At 42.5% G+C, this 10,395-nt stretch overlaps 1 long non-coding RNA gene across 1 annotated transcript; it reads right to left on the bottom strand.

The window, feature by feature from the left end:
* Nucleotides 1-330: 330 nt before the first annotated feature.
* LOC135256964 (uncharacterized) lies at nt 331-10,063 on the bottom strand. The gene is made up of 3 exons (XR_010330550.1): nt 9,154-10,063; nt 847-955; nt 331-693 (listed from the first exon to the last, which is right to left on the bottom strand). It is a non-coding gene; the product is annotated as an uncharacterized LOC135256964 (long non-coding RNA).
* Between the last annotated feature and the right edge of the window lie 332 nt (nt 10,064-10,395).

The following is a 10,395-nucleotide window of genomic DNA, read 5'->3' as shown; positions in this document are numbered from 1 at the left end:
ACCAGGTAGGCCCAAACGTGTAGTGAGGGTCTGCTGGGAATGCCTGGCAGAAGAGTCTGTCCAAATGAAGACTCCGAATGATTTCAACTCTCACCTCCGAGAGAGCTTTTCCCTTATTCCAGAGGAGGTTGGGGACATGGTGGTCAAAAGCTGGTCGGTGGATGTCCTGGTGGAAACCAAAGGACCCGTTGGTGGACTCCAGTGGTGAGGGAGGCTGTCAAGCTGAAGTAAGAGGCATTCCGGGCCTGGTTAGTACTGGGAATCTCTGATTCAGCAGACAGGTACCGGCAGGCATAAAAGGCCACAGCTGCGGCAGTGCAGTGGCAGAAGCAAAAGCCGGGGCATGGAAGGAGTTTGGAGAGGCCTTGGATAAGGACTTTCAGACATGTTACATTTGCCTGGCTCATGGCAATGCAACAAAAGGGAGACCACACAGGGCAAACATTAAACAAAAGTATTTATTAAGAAAATGTGATTTAACAGAAAAATAATAGGTTTCAGTGTAATTGGAGTCCTAAAGTAAAGTGTAGTGCAATATGGACTGTGTAATGGTAAAATGTACTGAAAACAACAAAACACAGCTGCTGGAGACCAAGGGAGACAGCCCCACTGCCCCAGCCACCTCCTTTATTACTTCATGAGCCTAGACCTGAAGCCAATTAGCCCAATCACACACACCTGCCAGCATTCCACCTGTGATTGAGAGAGAAGAAACAGGTAACACACCCAAGCAAACCAAAAGAGGGGCGTGACACCCCCCTCCAGTCCGAATAGAGCTCTGAAATCATCCAGCGTTTCTCAATTTTGAAGCCGAGGTCGCAAGACACAGTCACCAGCCCCACTCACATCTCCCTCAGAACCTGCTGCCACCACAGGCTCAGATGGGGAAAGAGGCAACCTGTTGACTGTGGCCAGCACAACGAGCTTTACCTCCATGGCTGCATCTCCACTGGGCCTAGTCAAATGAGAGTAATAACATTTCAATACGTTTACATGACAAAGTTGTGTAGACTTCTTACAGTTAGGAGTATCAATCAGATAATTCTGTTCAGAAACCTGTCGGATAACAGAATAAGGGCCAGTGAATTTTGCTTAAAATAGCGAACCAGGAATAGGCAACAATGCCAACACTTGATCCCCAGGGCAGAACACTCGTGGTTCAGTCCTGCGGTCAAACAACCTCTTCATCTTACTCTGAGCCTCAGTCAAATTTTCACTCGCCAGTTTACCTGCCAGACCATTTACGTAGTCAATCAGATTGGTAGAAGGTTCAGCATTTTTCAAATCATCTTGCAGAACTGCCAATGGGCCCCGCACCTTATGCCCAAACACTAAGTCATTGAGACTAAACCCTGTACTTTCCTGTACAACTTCCCGAGCTGCCAACATAAGCCAGGGTAGACCCTCCTCCCAATCTTATTTTAAGCTCAGTGCAGTAAGAGCGCAGCAATGGTTTCAATGTCTGATGGAAATGCTCTAGGGCCCCCTCTGAGCATGGTAAGCACTAGCTTGGTTGTGCTTCACACGCAACTGGCACAGAACCTCAGCAAACATCCGAGATGTAAAGTTTGACCCTTGGTCACTCTGTATAACTCTTGGAATACCAAAGATTGAGATGAACTGGAACAACGCTTTAACAATTGATCTGGTAGTGATAGTTTGAAGAGGGTAAACAGCTGGATATCGAGTGGTTTGACACATCACTGTTAGTAAATAGATGCAACCAGACTTAGGAGGAAGTGGGCCAACACAGTCAATAATGAGGTGTTCAAATGGTTTACTCACAGCAGGAATGGGATAAAGAGGTGCCGGCTTAATAGTCTGGTTAGGTTTGCCAGTCAGCTGATAGGTATGACATGTCTTAATAAACCTGGAAACATCCTTCTTCAGCCGAGGCCAAAAGAAATACCGTAGTACTCTATCATAAGTCTTCTTAACCCTCATATGCCCAGCCACATCACCATGAGCTGTCTCCAAGACCACGTCCCTAAATTTAACAGGTACAACAACCTGGAAAACAGGGTCAATCACAGAACAATAATCATGAGGAAGCCATTTACAAATCAATACCTCATCCAAGAGGAAATAACCACCGACAGAGCTCTCCAGCTCCTCCTCTGGTTGAATCCCCTCAAACAACACTTTCAGTTCAGGATCCTCCTGCTAATATCAGCTCACTACGAGAAACCGAAGGAGGAAGATCAGGCAACTGGAAGACAGAATTCACACGAGTAAGATTATCAGGCTCTTTACTACAATCAGATTCAGGAGCTGTGCGACTCAGCACGAGTCACGGCATAGGCTGTAAAAACCTCAGGAAACTCCTTCACACTGCTGTCTGGTTCTGTTGACAGAGGCGACCTAGAACTAACAACAGGAGGTGGTGGCACATCACTCCACACCCATCCTCCTGCCAGGTTATTTCCTAAAATTATTGCCACACCCTCCACAGGCAGTGAGGGTCGAACTGCTATGTTTACTACCCCCTGGACAAGATCAGAGTGAAGTTCAATTTCACGCAAGGGGACAGAGTCTGCATCCCCATCCCTCTTATCAAAACACTGCTCCCAACACTTGACTCCTGAGAGAAAGGCAAATTTGACTCCAATATAAAAGACTCTGAAGCCCCCGTGTCACGAAGTATCTTAACGGGCACTTTCTGTGGAATACCCACCAAAGAAACAAAACCTGCTGTAATAAAGGGGCCATAGTCAGAATCCTCATCAATGGCCCGCACAGTCAGGTCCCTGTAGTGCTACTGCTAACTCTTTAGCCACAGGCAGACTGGATACTGAGACTGCCATTGCCACTGCCCTAGAGTGAGAAGCCTCTGCAACCACCGATGCTACTGGCACAAAACCTACAGCAGGCGCTGCAAGAGCCATCGGTCTGACAGGGCCCCCCCCCCCCTCCACTGTGAGGTTTTTTATCTCTCAGTACAGGGCATTCCTTTTTCCAAAGGCCCTTACTAAGACAGTAATTGCAAGTCGAGTTAGAATCCACTCTGCTATGACTGCCATACTCCGACTTCAGAAAAGGAGCAGAAGACCCATGACGCCCACTAGGAAACCTAGAAGAGCGGTTTACAGCCATGTTCCCTGTGTTTCGATCATGTTTTCGACTACTTTCGCCACGAGAATGAGTCACTAAACTGAACTTTGTGGGTCAATACAAACTCGCCTGCTAACACAGCAGCCTCAGCTGCTGTCTTTACTTTGTGTTCATTAATGTAGGTGGCAATTTGATCAGGGACAATGTTTTTAAACTGCTCCAAAACAAGCAGATTAGACAAATCATCCAGAGTTTTTACCCCCACAGCCATACACCAGCGGTTGAAATGACTATTCAATTCTCTAACAACCTCAACATGAGTGTTTCTCACTCTTTCCAACTTCTAAACCACCTTCTGTATGCTTCAGGAACTAGCTCATAAGCCTTTAGAACAGCTGCCTTAACAGCCACATAATTTTTCCTTTCAACACCATTAAGAGCAATATAAGCTTCTTGAGCTCGGCCAGTAAGCACACTCTGTAGCAATAAGGTGCAGTGGGAATCAGACCAGTCCCTATCTGCAGCAAAACACTTGAACCGTGGATCCCTTTCATTGAACTTGGGCAACAATCTAACCATGCCAGCCACATCAGACGTACGCCCTGTGCACTCCCTGGTGGAGCTAACCAAGTCTGCATCTCTAGCTTCAGATAGTTTGCCCTCTGCAATCAACCTCAAGCGTTCATGTTCCTGTGCCAACTATGCTTCCTGCCATTTCTGAGAAAATTGCTATCTTTCCAATTCCAATTCTCTTTCCTTTTCACGCTCTTGAGCCTGAAACTCCAATAACTCCCTCTGCTGTCTCTGCTGCAATTCTAATATTTCTTTCTGTTGATCAAATGTTAGACCAGGAATACTACAAGACCCAGAGGCTAATCCATAGGGTGCCACACTTGACTGTTCTGCTGGCTTAATGAAAAAAACTTCACCATGCAGTATGCCCTTCTCTATCAGTTCAACCCGTAACGCATCTTTAATTTCCTGTTTCTTTGCTCGTGACTTCACCAACTCAAGCTCAATATCATGATGCTCAACAACTTTCCAACAATTCATGTGACAGAGTTGCCAAAAACTCATCCACAACATCCATAATTAACTTTCAATATAACAAATACAGATCAAATTGGAAATCTGGAACGTCCCAATTACAAACTCATACCAGCAATAACTCCCCAGCCCTGAGTAGTGAGTACCTGCACACGCACACAAAACAGAGAAGTAACTACCGCTTACAAGAGAGCTGCCTCAATTTGAGATCTAACTCAAATTTCCCCCTGACTAACCACTCAATGCTAGTCTTCAGTGCGCCCACATGGAACTGTTCTACTACGTCATGTGAGGTCAATCAAGCGAACAAGAACGAGAGTCATGCGATGACTGCTTCCGACTTCGGTCCCCACCATTTTAAGTGAACTGTTGTTGCTTCGGTCACATGGACAATGTTGTCGTTGGCAAATGGCTACTACAGACAACAAAGCCCAATGGTGAAAATGGTTAAATAGGTGGAGTAGCTGAAGCTTCAGAAAATGGCAAGTTCTCAGTTTAACTTACTAATTAACTAACGAAAGAAACTAATCCGTACATGAAGGTGAGTCGGTTCCTTTTGTTCACCAGAAAGATTTGTTCAAAAGGAACAAATCGTTCATGAACGACACACCACTACAATCAAGACATCCAGCGATAAAGTTGTCTGTTTACTTTTTAATACCTGGGAACACTGCCGCACCTGATTAACTAGATTAGTTTTTCCCCAATGTTTTTCAAACTGGAGAAACACAGTGGTAAACTCTCATATTCCATTTAAACATTCCACTAAAATATCTTTCTGTGAACATCTGAGGTGAGAAATAGGCTATGTAATTGCTCACCCTTGATTCTTATTTCATCTGCAACACCTAGTTTGACAGTTTGATCGGTGTTTCATGAGTCAGGTACAGCTATGCTGTACAAATTCATTTTCATATAGAATACTTGCAAATGAGATGGACACACCTACTCCTCCCACTTTTTGAGTATGCAAAAAGTACCCGGATGTATACTGGATTAGCAAAAATTTCTGAGTATGCAATCCAGTTTACTCAACGGTCAGCAGACACCCCATAATACATTGCGACTACTTTTCCATCATCTGTGCAACAATCATATGGTAAGAGTGCAATTAATAATTTCTGATGAAACCATAAAGCGTACATAGGAACTGGAGGGGGTAGGAGTGGCCAGTCAGTGAAGACTAGGAAGTATCGGGAAACGGCCTATACTCCGCATGTTCACAACTGTTGAGGGCAAAAGTGCTTGCTGCCCTTTCAATTCAATGTAGAAAGGTGACTTAACCAAAGAAAACATCATCTGCCCTTTTTTGTGATAAAACATTTTATTATGTACAGAAGTTTCTGAAACAATGATTGTTTTTGTCCAGACGTCTTGAGAAAATATTTATTAAAACGTGCATATTTTATTACATAATGCATATTTTTCAATCTGCAAAGTGTAACAATCATCAATTGAGTTTCAAAATACCAGCGGGGAAGTTTTATTTTGCCTTCAAAAGTCTGATGTTCCCCATTCACTTTAATGGGGGAGCTCAATGTTTTGCCTTCAACAAGGAAGTACATGCTTACTTCCAGGGCTTCGCTGCTTTGGTTGGCTGAGGGCGTGCTTCCCCATCAAGTTACATATGCACGTCTATAATAACTTTTAGTCCCAGGAACTACTTTTCAAGGAACTAAAAGGTTCCTTCAGCCCATTGTTGTCTGCGTTTCCACCGCGGTCTAAAGTCCTGCGACGATTAGGCAAATTAGTCCGCTGACGTATGAAAAAGCGACGTCGGTCCATCTGTCCTATGATTTCTTCTGTAACTCCATACTGCCATCGAATGTTATTTTCCAATAACGGGACAGCCCGGAGGGGTTTATTCCACTTATACAATGGGTTACCAATAATAAATATATATGGTTACTTTAGTATTTATTGATTTTTATCGACTTAATCACCTGAAATTATTTTTCCGCGGCCGTTTGAGCATATTATTTTACCATTGTCAAGCAAAACTCTCATTGGTAGTTTGACTTGGACCGTTGTTATGCAACAAACAGGATGTAACAGACCAATATACAGATTGTAACAGTTTTATCCTCTCAAACACATTCATTATGTTTTTATGCGAACATTCACTATCATGTCTTGACATCCGAGGCGACAGAATGCATTCACATTCCACAAATAACTGGTAACAACATTTATAGCAGAAAACATGCACACGTCGTAAACAATTGGCTGTTGAATTGATTCATTTGACTCTCATTGTCATTTCCATATAATCGCAAAATGATAAGAATAAATAGAATGAAAACTCGGACTTGCGTGAAAATTTAAATTAATATTGCAGTGGTACAGCCACCGTTTGCTTTCATCTTTAAGTTACTGCTAGCGGAGCAGCTAAATACTTGAAGCGTGCACCTCCAGATGCGAACCATGCACCATGCGAGTCCATATGTCTAGTCTTCCTGGTCTTTTTGTGGAATTGAAGAATCGCAGAGTAAAACTGTGGCAGTTTGAAAAAGCAAAAGGGACGATTACTAGAATTAACCTGTTATTTTACCCTGACAAAAAGGTGATTTTTTCAGTTTGTTTTTACTGTATCCTTAATGTAAATTACGCAGAACTACTGCATACCTCACATAGCTAACTGTGTCAAGCGTTTTGAGTCAATTATAATGAGCTAACAAAGAAAATCCAGATGAAAATATTCAGCAACCAAATTAAATTGTTTGAATGTTTTGGTACGTAATACACTGTCCCAGCACGAATGCGTAATATTTTATAAAACAGCTTTAATGCTAAAGCAAGAAAAGAACAGAAGAGCACACAAAATAATCCTCAATCTTAATTTCTCATCTGTAGACATTAGCAGGCTATAACCAAAAGTAGGCTACTACACCGCATAACATAATGTTTGAATTAAAGTTATTAGTTGAAAATAATAAATCGGTTTGCGGCTGCAGATTTTTAAAAATGTCGGTTGAAATAAAATGCTGCGAGTACTCAACCAATCAGAAATGTTCAGCGCTTGCGCCCCACCCCAAAAGTTCCTGTACTTTTCGAACGTACTACCCCCGAGCAGGGACTTTTTGGGGGGTAAAATAAAGTCCCTGGAGGTGGAAATGCACTGAATTCCTCAGAAGGTTCCTAGTTCCTGGGGAAAGTTCCTGCGGTGGAAACGCGGCTTATGGCAGCAACACAGGGGACCAGGGATTGCCATTCTCGGTGAAGCTTATAAACTCCAGTGGTTACTCAAGGTATTGCAGCAGTGGTATTCCAACAAGCAAATTTCCCCATTGAATCCATTCAAAACTATGAATTTACCCTGGCCAAATTAAATTATTTTGGACAGAACTTTTTCTAAAATTTCTTCACACTGAACTAATTACTCTCCAGGCACCGATTTTGTTTCTGAGTCCCACATAAGAAGATTTATTTCATTCCAGTTTGGTCTGCATGGTTTTACATCAAAGCGCGCATAACTGCTTAGATAAGCATGGCGCACACCCGCGCATGAACGAGTATGAGACTGTTATTGACTCACCAGAACCGATGTATCAGAATACGTGGAGTATTAAACCATGACGTAGGATTACATTAATCCATCACCATTATTGTTTTCATTATTGTTATTTTGATATATGAATATTATTAATAATTATATTACCTTCCGTAATTTTCTTGTGCCCCTTGTTCATGGTGTTTACTCGTGACAAATAAATAAATGATTAATAATAAAGCTGGAATGTGTGGCACTTAAATTAAGATTTTATTGTGCTGATTCCACCATATTATTTTGAATAGCCTACATACTCATTCTGATATTGCTACTAATAGCCCAATATCATTAAAAATGTTATTAGTTGTAGTATTTCTGTCTTTGCATCATGATGGTTCTGATGATGACTAATTACATAGGCTATGAAAAATAAATAGGGCAAAATTTAATTTGCTCTTAAATTGTTTCAAATGATTCTATGGTGCTGATCGTGGAGTGGTGATGATGAAGATGATAAACATCATTTATAAAAATATCGATTGTATGAATATAGAATGAGCCTATTTTATCTAGATTTTACGTCATTTTTGCATTTTGACCATTTATTATTTCTTGGCTGACTCATAGTTCAATGCACTCAGTAGTGAAAATTTGTATGTGTGCTGTGATAGACCGACCATCACATCAATGGCTATCACTTTTCATAGAAGACTGTTGTTTTTGAAGTCACTTCAAGGTACTTTGTTGTTGGCTACTACTCACCGCATTTATAAGGATACGAATGTTGGTTTTTCAGTGGATTTGTCATCTCTTAGTGTGTATTTCATAATTTAAAAAAACACACAGACATAAAGCACAATTAACTGGGGCAGTTTTTAAGTGATGGGTTACATTTATCAGCACTAGGCAATGACATCCTGAATTTCCACCTTGTACTGCTTATAGCCTACTACAATCAAATCACCGATCTCCTTTAAACAACAGTAGCTAGATAGTAGCTAGCTCCCATAACACAGAATGGCTGAGTGCACACTTCTTGTCTGTAGGATTTAAACCAGTCAGGAGTTGTGGCTGTAGTGTATTATACCATATTGCTATCCGTAGCTGGAGGAACCCAGATGTAGAAAACACTGGTATGTAGTCTGTAGGTGGCACATGGGAGAGGCGAGTAAAGTTGACTGTAATCTGAAGTTCGGGCGTCCTGGCATTTGTTCTTACAATAATGAACAGACATAACATGGTGTCTGAATTAAAACACGGAAAGACACGGCAAAGCATGGCACAGTTAAAACCACCGCCGAATTTGAGTTTACAAGGGAATCTCCTGGAGAATTGGAGAACGTGGCTACAGCACTTTGAACTTTTCTGTGTTGCCAGTGGAGTGGCAGAGAAGTCTGAAACAGTGCAGTGTGTTTCAGACTTCTCTGAAACACACTGCACTGAAGTGTGTGACATTCCTGCATGTCGCGGGAGAAGAAGCCATAAGAGTGAGTAACACATTTGTTATCCCAGAGGGACAGAGAAACAAAAGTTCCAAGAGTATTGCGAGCCCAGGAAGAACTTACCTTATATTCGGCATGTTTTTCACCCGTGCTCAAGGTCAATCCAAAACGACAGACTACGTCACGGACCTAAAAAATAAAGGGAAAGACTGTGAATTTGGTGATCTACACGATTCACTGATACGTGACAGAATTGTCTGTGGAATACGAGACGATCAGGTTAGAGCCAGACTGCTGAGAGAAGCTGAGCTCACGCTTGTAAAAGCAGTCAATGTGTGTCGTATCAGTGAACTAACGTCTAGCCAGGTGAAAGCGTTTCGTGACGAAGTTGATAAGCACAAAATTGGCACAGCCAGGGCAAGCAAAAAGGGCGGTTACACAAAAGAAAACCCAATGCCCAGGGAAAGAAAAGCGGTTGACTGTAACAGATGTGGCTATAAGCATGAGCAAAGAAAATGCCCAGCCTTTGGTCAAACGTGCAGAATATGCGAAAAGAAAAATCATTTTGCGAAAATGTGCAGAGCAAACAGCCAACCTAGACGCAGAAAAATGCATGTAGTGGAGCAGTCAAGACAGTGATGACATGTTCATTGGAACGATAGAGATGAAAAGCATCAAATCAACTGAAACTGCACAAAGTGACCAAGACAGATGGACTGAAGATCTTATAATGAATACAAGCCTGAATCCGCAATAGCTGCGACCGCCCACGTGCATGCATGCACGCACACACCCTCACACAAACACGTGACCTCTTCTTTGGCTCATGACTAACCTTTCCACAAAGTCGTGTGCAAATCTGTGAAACTATTCGGGAGTTATGCGCCTTTTGGTGATAGGCCATGCCCATTGCCATGCCCCCTCTTGGTCAATCGGCCTTGAAAGTTACTCAGCTCTACCTTCGGTCATGACTAACGTCCATGCCAAATTTCAGACTCCTGTGGCGAAAACAGGCCACTATGGGGTGGGACACTTTTTGTGGACCAATCGACCAACTGACCAACAGACAGAGCTATAGAGCTGCATTCGCAGCTAAAAAGGAAGGTCACATTCCGACTTGACACTGGGGCTGAATGTAATGTTTTGTCAGCTAAAACTTTTCAAACATTAGACCTCAGAGGCAAGCTCCGCACATCCAGTTGCAAGCTCGTCACATATTCAGGCCACAAGATGGCGCCATTGGGCAAAAGGTCACTGACGTGTCAATACAAAGATCAAAAACACAACATTGACTTTGAAATAATAGAAAAAGATGCTCCAGCAATACTAGGGAAAGCAGCGTGCCAGAAATTAGGTCTGGTGAAA

Source organism: Anguilla rostrata, chromosome 6 (assembly GCF_018555375.3).
Source record: "Anguilla rostrata isolate EN2019 chromosome 6, ASM1855537v3, whole genome shotgun sequence".
Classification (NCBI taxonomy): domain Eukaryota; kingdom Metazoa; phylum Chordata; class Actinopteri; order Anguilliformes; family Anguillidae; genus Anguilla; species Anguilla rostrata.
The sequence above is the reverse complement of the archived record's forward strand: the minus strand, read 5'-3'. Positions and strand labels throughout refer to the sequence as shown.